General features: G+C 36.6%; 1 protein-coding gene across 1 annotated transcript in view; it reads left to right on the plus strand.

Moving 5' to 3' along the window:
• The window catches only part of LOC105479556 (translation initiation factor IF-2), a gene marked incomplete at its 5' end in the record, with an annotated part of 108,038 nt that overhangs the window by 31,129 nt on the left and 62,480 nt on the right, over positions 1-14,429 (plus strand). Inside the window, one exon of the mRNA XM_011737566.2 lies at positions 1-14,429. This exon is cut by the window's left edge and continues 26,914 nt beyond it; it is cut by the window's right edge and continues 22,032 nt beyond it.

A 14,429-nucleotide genomic window follows, 5' to 3' on the forward strand; every position in this document is an offset into this window, starting at 1 on the left:
TCACTTAATAAATATGTATTAAGTTGTTACTCTGAACCAGACCCTATGCTGAGAGTTTAGGATACAGCTGTGAACTAGTTAGATGTAGCTCCAGAAATGGCTGTTACTGCCTGGCTCTCAGAGAGACTGAAGGGTTGGGTAAGATTGTAAAGCAGCTTATTGTGAGTAAGTGGTACACAGACTAGAGCTGGGAAATAGCATGTGCAGAAGTGGAAGCTTTTCAAGTTCCTGAGATTTTAAAATCAAATTCAATGTTGAGGTCTAGATGGATTGGGAAACTAGTTGAACTATGTAACAGATAACCCCTAAGAAACTGAAGTTTGGAGTATCTTGTTTCCTAAAACATTCAGTACTAATAGACTTTTCAGGCCAGTAATTCAAGCACATACTAGCAAGAGCTTCTTTCACATAACTGGTTAACATGCTATAAAAATGGCACTGTCATCTGAAGTAAATGTCTTTGAATTTACAACTGCAATATCAGAATTTGGACTCTTTTGCCACAGAGGGAAGAGGAAGCCCAGGAGAACAATGAGTCCGTTTTTTTTTTCCTACATTGCCTACATTTAATATTCTTTTTTTTTTTTTTGAGACGGAGTCTCGCTCTGTCGCCCAGGCTGGAGTGCAGTGGCCGGATCTCAGCTCACTGCAAGCTCCGCCTCCTGGGTTTACGCCATTCTCCTGCCTCAGCCTCCTGAGTAGCTGGGACTACAGGTGCCCACCACCTCGCCCGGCTAGTTTTTTTTTGTATTTTTTTTAGTAGAGACGGGGTTTCAACGTGTTAGCCAGGATGGTCTCGATCTCCTGACTTCGTGATCCGCCCGTCTCGGCCTCCCAAAGTGCTGGGATTACAGGCTTGAGCCACCGCGCCCGGCCCATTTAATATTCTTTTAGAGAATTTTCAAAGAACTGCTTATGCAATACCTATCTCCCAGTGTTTATACAGAGGGAGAAATTAATCATTTTTAGAAAGTCCTTTATTTGGGTACGTATTATACCTAGGCTGACTCTTATACTGATTTTCTAAGTTAATCATATCCTATGCACATATCTCAAAAAGGCTGTGGGTGAAGAAACAAGATCATCAGCCCAAGACCCCTATTTAACCCTAACTGGGTTCCTTTTCCTGTTTTCCAGTGCTTATTCCTGTATCTAAAGTTGAGTAGCCCCACTAGGAAAGACTGGGAGAGAGGAATATTTAATCACCCCTTGGAGCTTGCTGCCTGCAGGAGCCTACTTCTAGGTACTCAGCTTCCCTTCCACTCTCTAGGGATCCTGTAGACCACAGTGTTTGTGCTCAAACACAGAAGCTTCATGTGAGAAAAAAGTTTCCTTTTCTCCACTGACATATTCTTCCTCTTTTTCTTTATATAATTTCCTGCTGGTCTCTTTAATCCCCAGGCTTCTTTCAAACTCCTGTTTCTCTATATAGTAGCTTCCTGTACAAATGTATGTCACATTTATATGTGGAAACTTGCCTAAATAAAATTAGGCAGATGTGTGCTGCCAGATATACACATATGACTCACCCCCTCACCCCCACTTGCTTCATTTAGTTTCCTGGACAGATACCACTTTACTAAGAAAGGCCTTACCTGACCACCACCTCCATCTAAAATAGCTCTCCTTCAGACTGATCATTTAGCTTACTGCACTTCCCCTTGCAGCAGTTGTCACCACCTGTGAAATTATATAATATCTTAATTAATTGTATTTGACTCCATGAATGCCAGGATATCACGGACTCACTGCTGAGTCTCTATAGCCGAGAACAGTGCTGGTACATAGTAAGCCTTTAAATTCTTTTACACAAAGAAGAACCTATTAAATTTTGTCAGTTAAGAAACTTGAGGTTTATCTTAATGACAGAGTTGCTATTATCACCACCATCTGTTTTAAAGTTGAGTATACTAAAATTCATAGCCTGCTCAAGGTCACACAAGTAGTTAAGTGGAGCCAAGATTCAAACATAGATCTCCTGACTCCATTCATATGACCCTATAAACTATCTCAAAAAAAAAAGATACATTAATATAAATATTTATTGATATGTCTTTGTAGAGAAAGCATAATAAGCATAAAGGCCAATGTGTTAAACTTTATCACAAGCAACCCTATTGGAATATGTCAACTTATCAGAATGAATAAGGCCAGAATATCAAGTATAAATGAAGCCTGTAGTTAACTGAAAGTTGCATATCAATCAGGCACTCCAGTTTCTCTCCTCAAACTCCAAATATTCAATGAGTAAGATAAGAAATGGCTAATTTGATTTTACTTTTCATTTTTTTGACCTAATTCTGAGGTGACTACTCACTGCTGAAGATTTAACTAATGTTGCTTTATTTTTTATCCCTCTGGGGAGACAGAAGAGATGATTGGGAAACACATGTTTGAAGTTTGTAAGTTCTGCTGCTTTCAACCCCACAGATGTCTCTTACTGCCCACTTGGGCCCTGGTGATTAAGCAACTAGATTTGGAGCCAGTCAGGCTTTTGTTTAGACATTTTAACTTTTTCTTGCTCTCTTTGCAAACTCTTCAGCCTTCAGACTGGTTGGAAAGTAAATGTACAATTTTACATAAATTTTCAGGTAATAGGATTTCAGCTTTTTCTCAAAGATTTTTTGTTTGGGAGGAGGCAGATTAGACTGAATTCAGAGTCTTGATTTTGCAAAGGTAACAAAAGACATGTTCTTTTATAAGACTTTTCATCATAAGTTTATTTTATTCAACAAGCAAAATTTAATATAATGGAATAAAGATCTGTGATAAATCTGATCTGTGTGAATAATCACAATTAGAAAGACTTAAAGATTAAGTATCGAAACAAACTAAAATATTTTAATACTAATTTGTAAAAAATTCAGCACATTTTTCTTCTTTGCTTAATTCTACTGGGTCCTGTTTTTCATCAAAACATTCTGTCATGTTAGTATACAATAGCCAAAAAAAAAAAAAAAAAAAAGCTGCACAAGGGAGCCACCCTCAGTGCTGCTGAAAAGAAATCATTGTCAGAAGTTGTATTAGAATATAAGGAGTCTCTTATTCAGGTTTCCCTGAATATAATCAGCTACCTGAGAAACTTTTACATTCTTGCTCCTATTTTAAAAGCAAAGTCAGTTATTGTGTGGCAAGCCAACATCTTTGGTTTGATCTACCTAAAAAGAGCGTTACATCCATTATCTAAGTCTCATCATTGTGAGACTAGATGCTGTCCTCTCCTTTGTCTTAAAAATTGTTGAAACGTTGGGAAAACCATAACAAAAATTCGTCCACAAAAATGATTCACAATCTTACTATTCAAAGCCAAATATTTTAGTTTTTGCCTGTTACCTTCCAATACCTGACCATTTTTGTGCAAATGTAATCATGTGGGTATGCTGAAAGTACTAGTATGTGCTTTTTTAAAAAATGTATACTACACATAGATATCATATTAATCACTTAAATTACTGTATTATATCCACATACCACACTGTATCAAATTACTGTTAAAATTGTTTTCATTTTGATGACTAATACTCCCATATAGTATTTTGGTTTCTGTCACTTTATTTCCTTATGATAAATTACCTTAAGCAATGTCACCAAGTCAAAAGCAGTGAAGCTAATAAAATTCTTTGTACTGCAGCCATGCCTACATTGTCTATATTATATATTAAATGTTGCTAATATAGTAGTTGCAAAACGCTAACTCAAAAAAATTCATCGGCTTGAATTTTTAATTACAAAAAAGTAGTTACCTCTATATTTTATTTGAATTTCTTCTTCAGAGATATATCTCTGAAGTGAAGCAGAGATTCTTGATTTCGTTTTTGCATATTGAAATGTTGATAGGCAAGGATTGATAAAGACATTGCATGACCCCCAGAGAATTAACTTGAAATCCTATATAGTTCCCCATGAAGTTGTAAGAGGCTGTAGAATATTCAGATACATCTGAGCCTTGTGTACTTTTAAAATATCAATCAATATTAATATAAAGCTTTTAGAACCAAAATGTACTTCCTTTCATTTATACTTTCTCTGTGTTGTGCATGTTTACATAGATGCTTAAAAAAGTAAATCTGAGTATAGATCTAACTCTTGGGTGAGTTTGAGCAAGTTTAAGTGTCAGCTTCCTCTTCTGTGTGGAGTTATTTGCGGCGTTATGATAATTAGCACTTAGCGCAGTGCTTGGAACGTGGAAATCACTGAAAAATGTTAGCTATTAATATTATGAAAGCCTGATTAATCATTAATCCAGAACTGTTTTAGGATGTGGTTTATTCAGGTAATTCAATGGAAGAACTATTTTTATATTTTAATTAGTACATTTTCTTTTTCTAACTATTTGGAGAATTTATAATACTCAGTTTTAACAGTAATTGATGGAATTACAGCTGTAAACATGTTGTACCAGCTGTGTTTTCTGAAGCAAATCTAAGTGATAAAAGCATGTTGTCATCATCACCAAGTACATATAATCCTTACCCACATGGAGGAGTGTGCAGTTGGTAGTATAATGTGGTAAACATGATTATTGCCCATTATGACCTTATAAACCTGTAAGGCAACACAATGACCAAGATAGAGACAGTTGCTGTTTCACAAGTCAACAATGGATGATTGTAGGAGACTCCACTTTTAATGGGAAGCAAACTATCATAATGGAAAATAGCCAGATAGATTAAAGCTTAAGCCATTGAGGTTGAGTGGCATACCTCTTATGGATAGCATATAGTTGTGCCTGGCTTTTATATACAGCTTGACCCCAACAGGCCTTTTCATTAGAGTGTTTAGTCCACTTACATTTACTGTAATTAGTGATCTAGTTGAATTTAGTTCTGCCACTTTACTGTTTGTTTTCTATTTTTCTCATGTATTGCTTATTCCTCAGTCCTTCCTTTCCTGATTTCTTTTGTGTTAAACGTTATTTTACCATTTTAATTCTGTTGTCTTTTTAAAGCTACGTTTCTTTGCATTCTTCTTATCATGATTACTATAGGGACTATAATATGCTTATTTAATTTATCACAATGAAAACTGTTTATGAATTAACTTTGGTTTTACATATATAAATCTTGCAACACTAAAGTTCTGCTTACCTCCTCTCTATCCTTTGGTGCTATTATTGCCATATACATTACATCTATATTTTTTAAAACACAAAATGTAGTGCTACAGGTTTGTCTTCAAGAAACTAAGAAAAGTGTGAAAAGGATGTTAAAATATCTGGGTAGTTATTAAAATAAATTATCTCTAAAATGAATTTTATAATTTATTATAATTTTATTAGTTAGAATTTTCAATTGTTATTTTTTATATCTTTAAGAAGTGAACCCAGTATAGAGTGTAGAACAAGAAAAGTGTCAGGCAGTCAGCTGGACTCACTCACTTGTTCCAGTCAAATGACAAGTCTGTTTCAGTCAAATGACAGATCACCATAATCATATGGACCTTCAGGTTTTCCCACCAATATGAAATCCTTGACCCATAAATATCTACTTACTGTATTATAAATCATGTAGCATTCATTAATCACTATTTACAGGTTTTTTAAAAATAAGGCTTGTGCCTTTTCTCATCTGTTTAGAATATTCAGTTTAGTAACTGTATGGCAACATAAGTTACTGACATGGAAAGCCTTGTAAGACAGTACTCATTTACTTACGATGTGTAGTTTTCGCGTTTCTTTACAATTGAATGGAAAAATTACCAGCAGTGCTTTGGGTTATAGTGACACCTGGTGGTGTGGTTTGAGGTTTTAAAAAAATTCTTTTTAAATTTTTTACTGTTTTTTTCTAGAACATTTTTTGTAAGGAATCATTTTATCAACTAGGATGATAAGAGGCCTTTCCCATCCTGGTTGCACATCACTTTCTATAACAGACGACTTGGGCCAGAAGCCCTGATGGAGAAAGCAGACAGCGTCCCTTACATTTCCACCTTTGGCTTGAGAAAAAGATCTGTATACTAAATACAAAAAAAAAAAAAAAAATGAAGTTAGGCTGGAAGAAGAAAGACATTGTTACATGGTAAAATTGGAAAGATTCATACCAACAGTCTGGGATAAAGCAGGGGTCCCAAGCCCCCGGGCCATGGAACTGGACTGGTCCAGGGCCTGTTAAGAACTGGACTGCATAGCAGGAGGTGAGTGGTGGGAAGTGAGCATCACAGCCTGAGCTCCGCCTCCTGTCAGATCAGTGGCGGCATTACATTCCCATAGGAGTGCCAACCCTATTGTGAACTACACATGTGAGGGATCTAGGTTGCCCGCTCCTTAAGAGAATGTAACTAATGCTTGATGATCTGAGGTGGAACAGTTTCATCCTGAAACCATACCCTCACCACACCCCCACATCCATGAAAAAATCGTTTTCCATGAAACTGGTCCCTGCTGCCAAAAAGGTTGGGAACTGGTGGTGTAAAGTACGTCTGATGGTGTATACTTACTGAGAATGTACCTTTATACCCTGTAAGATACCATAATGTTTTATCATTTTATAAAAGCTGAGGCTCAGAGAGGGTTCTAAGAGTACTCAAGGTCACAAAGTTGGCCGGGCGCGGTGGCTCACGCCTGTAATCCCAGCACTTTGGGAGGCCAAGGCGGGCGGATCACAAGGTCAGGAGATCGAGACCACGGTGAAACCCCGTCTCTACTAAAAATACAAAAAATTAGCCGGGCGCGGTAGTGGGCGCCTGTAGTCCCAGCTACTCAGGAGGCTGAGGCAGGAGAATGGCGTGAACCCGGGAGGCGGAGTTTGCAGTGAGCCGAGGTCGCGCCACTGCACAGCGAGACTCTGTCTCCAAAAAAAAAAAAAAAAAAAAAAAAAAAAGGTCACAAAGTTAATCAACTTGATTAACTAGGGAAGCTAGAATTTCAGGTGAACCCTATCTTTAATTTGGATCAAGAGAGAATTTAAATTTAAATGACGAGATGTAATTTTCAAATTTGTATACATGTTGCATGAGTACATTCTCTTTTTAAAATATTAATATTGCTAATAAGGTTGAAATCTTGTTTGATACCCAAGTTCTAGTCCTAACCCCTCCTCTTTTCTACAATGATAACTCACACTATCATTTTGGTGGGTAGCTTTCCAAATACCCCTCCCTGTCACACACACACATACACATATACTGTGTTAAATACAGAGATGGGTGGCCACTTACCTGTGTTTTTGATACATAATGGATAGTATTTGGTCAAAGTAGCTTTTATACTGGTAAAACCTCGTCACTGGAAGAATAAGGCCTCATCAAAATCTGAACTCATACCACTAAGTATTATTATAATAATTTGATATTCTATAGCAGTAACAGTTATTTCCAAAGATATTCCAATATGCCTCTAGTAAATATTCTAGATTTAATTAAAATATTGGCAGGACTACCATTTTCCAGATTACATTAAAAAGCAGTTATTAGCATATGCAGATTAAGTTTTTAAATGACTATTCAATTCAGTGACACTGGCTAGAATATCTTCTCTTTTGTCACAGTGTCAAAAATCCCATCACCATCGCTGTAAACTAAAATTAGCTAACTTTTAAACAAAAACCCACAATTATTTATTGTAACCCGTTCTGTAGCTTGTAACCTTGCTCATAGATATATTGGGGAAAGGACTCCAAAAATTATCTGTAAGAAAATCTTGTTTTTTTATTTAAATCACTTTCATTGGAAATCCAACTGTAAACTCATATTGTTAAAAAAGTTCCCATAATTTTTTTTTGAAATTTGCACACTTAAAATGAAACTAATATTGATAGGCAGTTTTAAAATTGATAGGCAGTTTTAATTGATAGGCAGTTTTATATTCATATAAAATATATATATATGAATTCATCAGGAGAAGGTTGTCTTTTTTTCTTCTGGCCATACCAATGTAATGAAATAGTAAGTGTGAAAAAGAAAAAAAAAATACAGGAATCAAGAACCCAAAGAATTTTTAAGGAAACCATGATTAAATAGGTTATATCAGACTGACTGATCTCCTAACTTTTTTTGTTTCTGCCCACACCATTCTATAGAAAGAGGACATGGAATTCCAGCTATTCCCTCTGCTATGGAATTTACTAAATTTTAAATTTAAATAGGTTAATTTAAGCTACATTGATAACTTGAGACAGAATCTCATCAAGCACAGATTAAAAGTACCACACTTTGAGGTCAGAGTGGAGAGAGCTTTTCCCTTGAGATGAACAGGAGAAGGTTAATTAACGAGGAAGTGGACTTTCTCAGAGCAAAGGGTATTTTCATAAAACCATGGAATTTTTGTGTTGGCTAAATCTCCATACATTTTATGAACATACTCTGTTCTTTTATCTACTGTAAAGTCACATTACTGTTGATTTTCCACATATGTTAACTGTAGTGAGTTACCCTATGCTGTAGTTTTCCTTTAGGGTCCAAGGTAAATAAAAACAAACTAGTATAAGAACCTTTAGTTACTGTAAGTGAAGGAGACTTAAAATAGGGTGTGTACTGTTAAATTTTCATTATTATTTTCTCATAGTTTTTCCTTGGAAATTTCCATGTATTCCTTAAGGGTGTGTTTGTCACATATGGGAGGTTTGGATCTTGCTTTCAACTAGGGAATGATAATTTTCCATTAAATGTTCATCCCATATACTGGGCAAGCTGGAAGATGAAATGGCAAATGTTAGACTAGGCAAGGGAAGGGAGCACGTGGCAAAGTCACTTGTGGAGATATGCCCATATAATAAGATGCAAAGAAGCATCCTCACCAGGGAATTTTCCTTCCATCTCTAAAATCCACCATCGTAGGAGACCTGGAGCCTGACTTTAAGAATTAATAAAACCTTGGCAGGGCATGGTAGCTCACGCCTGTAATCCTAGCACTTTGGGAGGCCAAGGCAGGTGGATCACAACGTCAGAAGATCGAGACCATCCTGGCTAACATGGTGAAATCCCATTTCTACTAAAAATACAAAAAGTTAGTCGGGCGTGGTGGCGGGCGTCTGTCTGTAGTCCCAGCTACTCGGGAGACTGAGGCAGGAGAATGGCATGAACCCGGGAGGCAGAGCTTGCAGTGAGCCGAGATCACGCCACTGCACTCCAGCCTGGGTGACAGAGCGAGACTCCATCTCAAAAAAAAAAAAAAGATTTAGTAAAGCCCATTACTGGGCAGGGCATGAGCTGCAGTAAATCCTTGTATACAAAATACATTAAGCTTCAAATCTGGGAGCAGTGATTTTTCTCCAGTGAATCATTCATGGCTGTAAAGCTGCTACATTTTAATTTTTAAAATGTAAGTTTTTAAATTAAAAACTTTACATACTGTAAAGTTACTACATTTTAATTTAAAAAATGAACCTTGGGAGTTGGAAAAAGCCACTGTGTATCCTGAAAAGTGATGTGTACTACTGCAGAATATTTTTTTAATTAATGGATAAGTAAGATTTTTTTGATACAGAATGTGACAAATTTGATCAAATAAAACCTACATTTGAAATAAATATATTTTCATTCAGAACTGGAAATGATCAAATGCTAGTTTATTGGAGATTGGTTTTATGTGACTAAAATGCCTATTACAGCAGAAGCCTTACTGAAGCAAGAGTAGATTTCATGTTACAAAGGGAACTTTTCAGACTTGACTTTAAGAAGTTAAAATCATTTTATGTAGCTGAAATTATTTTAGTGACTGTTTAATAAGGTGTGGTTCTTTCCATGTAGAACATTTTAAGCGCTTACATGATTATTCAGTATTGATACCCACATTTTATGACCATTTTCTTTCGTTCTTGTATATTTTAAAAGTGTTTACATAGATTTCTTCTCTGCATTTACTGTGTATCCTGGTTTTTCTTCACTTTCTAATCCATCATGAAAATAAAATTTTAAAATCAGGCTACCTTCATAAAAGGTTAACTTTCCAGGAGTTAATGGACATCATTTAAGAAGAGATTGCCTTCTCTTCTTAGCTATGAGTTCCTTAGAAAAGTAAAACAGCCTAACCTTGAATTTTGGGGGAATAAAAACAAAGTTTTAGAAACTGGTAAATATTTTTTATTTAGAGATTTTTAAAACCTGAATAATCATCTTAACATTGTTAACACATTGTCAGGTGGTAGATGGCATCATTCATTCATTCATTCATTCATTCATTCATTCATCAAACCTTCACTGAGAACCTCCTTTAGTACCAAAAAAACCCTGGATGCATGTTGTGAATTTCTTCTGATGAAATGAAATTAAGTTAGGTGAAACGTGGTGTTTCTTCCCTAGTAGAGAGATAGATAAACAAATAATTGTAATAAAGTATCAGTTCTGTGATCTAGGCATATGCAGTTATGTGACCTAGGCACAGTATAATGGTGGTCAAAGGACAAAATGAACAATTCTTCCTCAGGTTGGGGGAGGGGTGTGGGTGTTAAGGATGGTGATGACCAGAGAGGATTCAGAAGAGAGAATAGTTGATTTGGGATTTGAAGACTGTATGAGCACTTGCCAGGTAGAGGGGTAAGCAGAAGTGCAGAAACAGAATAAAGAAGAGGTTTGTGTGATTTAGTTCTTCAAAGTGTTTTCACCCTTTCAGTTGTGACAGAATTCAGTATTCACTGACCATGGGGTCATAAACTTTGTAGCCCAGCCCATTCAAGTTATTCTCAGGGTTCTTTCTTTCTCCACTTCTCTTCCTATTCTTTCCCTCGTGCATGAAAGGCCTTATCAAGCCCAAGCCAGGCTTGTGAATTACCCATTACTTCTCCATCTCTACAGTCCCTCTCCCCTCAACTACTTACTCACTGAATTCTGCTGTTCTTGTCTTTATAATTTCTCATATTCATTTTCTCTGTGTTCCTACTGCCTCTTCCCTAATTAAGGCTCCCATGCTCTCCCTTACATGTGATTCACTCTCCCTACAGTGATTCTTTTCCTGTTTTCCTTACATGCCACCTTAAAGCTAGAGTAAATTCTCTAAAGTATAGACACGGTCATCCCACTTACCTGCTTACTATCTTTCACTCGTACCCATCGTTTGGAGATAATGCCCAAACCCTTTAGCCTGGCACATAAGGACTCCCATCTTTACCTTGCGCCTCTCCCCTTACCCTTCACCCACATGCATCTTTGACTCCACCTCTGCTGAATTCTTAAAGGCTTCAGCATACATTACTTTGTCTTTCTTTCTGTATCGTATGACTGTTCTTTCTGGTACACTTTAAGCTACACTATCTTCTTCACTGCCCATCCCTTCCAAATCCCCATTAGCACCATCTTCACCTAGCTAATCTTATTTAGTCTTCAACACTCAGCCTGGCTATCAGCCAACTCAGAAGTGTCTTTTGATCCATCATAACACTTGTAATTATTGGTGTATGTGTGTATCTTGCAAATTAAGCTGTGTCTTTCTCAAAGGTAGGGATGATACCCTTCATTTCTCATCACCTAGAATTTAAAACATTGCTGATATGTGGCAGGCACTCACAAATGTTTGTTGAATGAATGAATGAATGAATGAATGAATGAATGAATGAAATGAATAATGTTCTGTAACAGTTTGGAATTATATGCCACTTAGGTTTATAGTGTGGTCTCTTACTATGTAGGGTTGTTCTGTGATATATAGTAATGACGACTTTCTTCTTCACTCAAGTATTTTGTGTACCTTAGACCAGTTTAGCAAATGAAGTCCAAGAACTATTTGAATAAGTCATTCTTAGAAAATAACTTTAGGAAGCAACTGACTCCATTCATGTGTATTTGCCTCTAATTGCAGGTTCACTTCTGTCCAAATATGAATTTTTAAAATAACTTTAGCATTACATCAGCAATTTGCAGTACACCATTTTTATGCATGTAAGTTGTATTCTAACATTTACTTTTTGCTCATTTGATTGAATTTGTCACTATGTAACCCATCATTAAAATAACTAACTTTCAGTAATTAAACTGTTGAATGATCTTCTGTTTAGCCAGGCACAGGTTAGCCATTATTCTCAGTTCTGTGCAGGAGTGAGCTGAAACAAAGTTGTATCGCCCAGAGAGTGAGAAGCTGCATTTCATTGTCTCCCCACAGTCAGAAAGGGAATATGTACTGTTTAAGGAAGGAGGTTGGTGAATATTTTGAGACCCTTTTGGGAAAGCATAGAATATTGAAAATCCAAAATTCACCAAATCTGTGAGTGTGCAAGCCCAAAGCTAGAGACCTTAGGAATATCTTAGCATGTGCCAAACAGGAAGAAAACAAGAAGTGAGCAGGCAGCACTAAGTGTCATATAGCCTCCCCACCCACCCTTCCAACCCTACTCCTAAAAGAGCCATAATTTAGTCCCAAGTATACTTTTCTGATCTTTTCCTGTGACATATTATGGTATCTTCAAATGGTACTGGGTTTCCTGAGGCTTGTGCTGCTGACTGCCAACCCCGCCCTAGAGCGCACTGAGTGACAGATACTGTAAACATCCTACACTCTCAGCTGTGGAAAGTAAGAAAGCTGGGAGAAGGCTGTTTACTCTCTCTGCCTTGGAAGTCAACTAAAGAGAAATGGATTTTGAATATTTCTGCATGTCTTAGAATTGAACCTACCCTGTGTTTGTTTCTGAGGTCAACTGTAAAAGGAAAAAGGTGAATTGACTAAGTCATCCAAAGAAATGTAAGAAAATCTATAGTATCAGTTATCTTTGAACTGTTCCACTTAGTTTAAAAGGAAAAAAAAAAAAGATTACCAAATACCTGAGTGATAAAAGTTCTTGTAACTTGTATGAGGCTACATTTTGTGCGTTGCTGCAGCCTGATCTGTAAAAGCAACACAACATTACCTATATGTTAAGCTAAACATTTCTCCTTTAACTTGAGAACATTCCACACTTAAGTCTGCTTTTCTTGAAGCAAAAATTCTGGTGTCCTTGGACTTGCTATTTTATTAGGGATCAAAGGCACCTTGAAGCCCCATGCTTTAGGAATGGTAATGGTAAACAATATTAGTAAGGTCTGCTCTTTTTTTTTTTTTTTTTTTTTTTTGAGACGGAGTCTCGCTCTGTCGCCCAGGCTGGAGTGCAGTGGCGCAATCTCGGCTCACTGCAAGCTCCGCCTCCCAGGTTCACGCCATTCTCCTGCCTCAGCCTCCCCAGTAGCTGGGACTACAGGCGCCCGCCCCTGCACCCGGCTAATTTTTTCTATTTTTAGTAGAGACGGGGTTTCACCATGGTCTCGATCTCCTGACCTTGTGATCCGCCCACCTTGGCCTCCCAAAGTGCTGGGATTACAAGCGTGAGCCACCACGCCCGGCTAAGGTCTGCTCTTTAAAGCTAGAATACAGTTACACATTTCAGGAAAAGATAGAATTGTTGGGGGACGGGAAAGGAAGGAAAATGTAGAGGTGGGGGATGGGATGCAAGAAGATAATTTTAAGAAAAATCTACAGAACTTAACTCATAAGTTCGGCCTTAACCAGAAAAACTCTTTCTTGTAAATCATTTAAATCAAAGGTCTATTAAACATCTAATCTAGAATGTAAGTTGCCTAAAATTTGAATCCATAGCTGTTTTATTGAAAATTAATATGAAATAAGCCTTCTCGTTAAAGAGAATATTTAAATAAGGCATATTTTTATATAACAAGCCCTTAAGAACTTAAATAATTAACGCTTACCTTAAAAATTAAACAAATTGAACAAAATTACTATAGTCTTGGCATATCAGCATATACCAGTCATTTAAACTAAAAAACACTCTACTACTTTAGAAGTATTAGAGGAGCTTTTAATTTTACCTGTTCACTGAATGTAGAGCCTAATACAATAGGAGCAATTGTTTCATATGAGTTTATAGAAAAAAAGTTTAAATACAATGAGTTTAGCATGTGATTTCAGGGAAGTATTTGAACAAGCTGGCCTTGAAGCAGTGGTAGACACTGTTGAAGTGCTTGCTGAGCAACTCCAGCTTGATTGAGTCATTAACCTTTTTAGATTTGCCTGCAGGCTTAAGAAAACCCTCTTTGAAACAATGCTCTACAGTCTTCTCAAAGAAATAATTGTTGTAAATGTTTGAAATTTTGCTTTCTGCTAGGAGAGGCAGATGACATGGGTAAGGGGAAAAGCAACTCTAAGCAGAGGACAATGATGCGTATGCTTTGCCATAGCATTTTATTATTCTGCCTAAATTAAAAGGTGAGACATTCAAATTTTCCAGATCTAAATTTATGTTAACTTTTAGTCATGAATATAGATGTTTCAAAGCTTACTGAAATACGTGCTGAAATTCATTTCATCATTCAAGAATTATTTATTGAGCATCTACTATGTGAGCTTCTAGGCACAGGGGATATAGCAGAGAACAGAAACAAAGTCCTTTCTCTCATGGAACTTACAAGTAAATATATAATGTGTCAGAATGTAAACATGTTTATGTATCTATGTAAAATATCTAATTTTATTCAATCTTTTTATTGCCTTATTCTCCAAAACCAAATTATTTAAA

This window comes from Macaca nemestrina, chromosome 5 (assembly GCF_043159975.1).
Source record: "Macaca nemestrina isolate mMacNem1 chromosome 5, mMacNem.hap1, whole genome shotgun sequence".
NCBI lineage: Eukaryota > Metazoa > Chordata > Mammalia > Primates > Cercopithecidae > Macaca > Macaca nemestrina.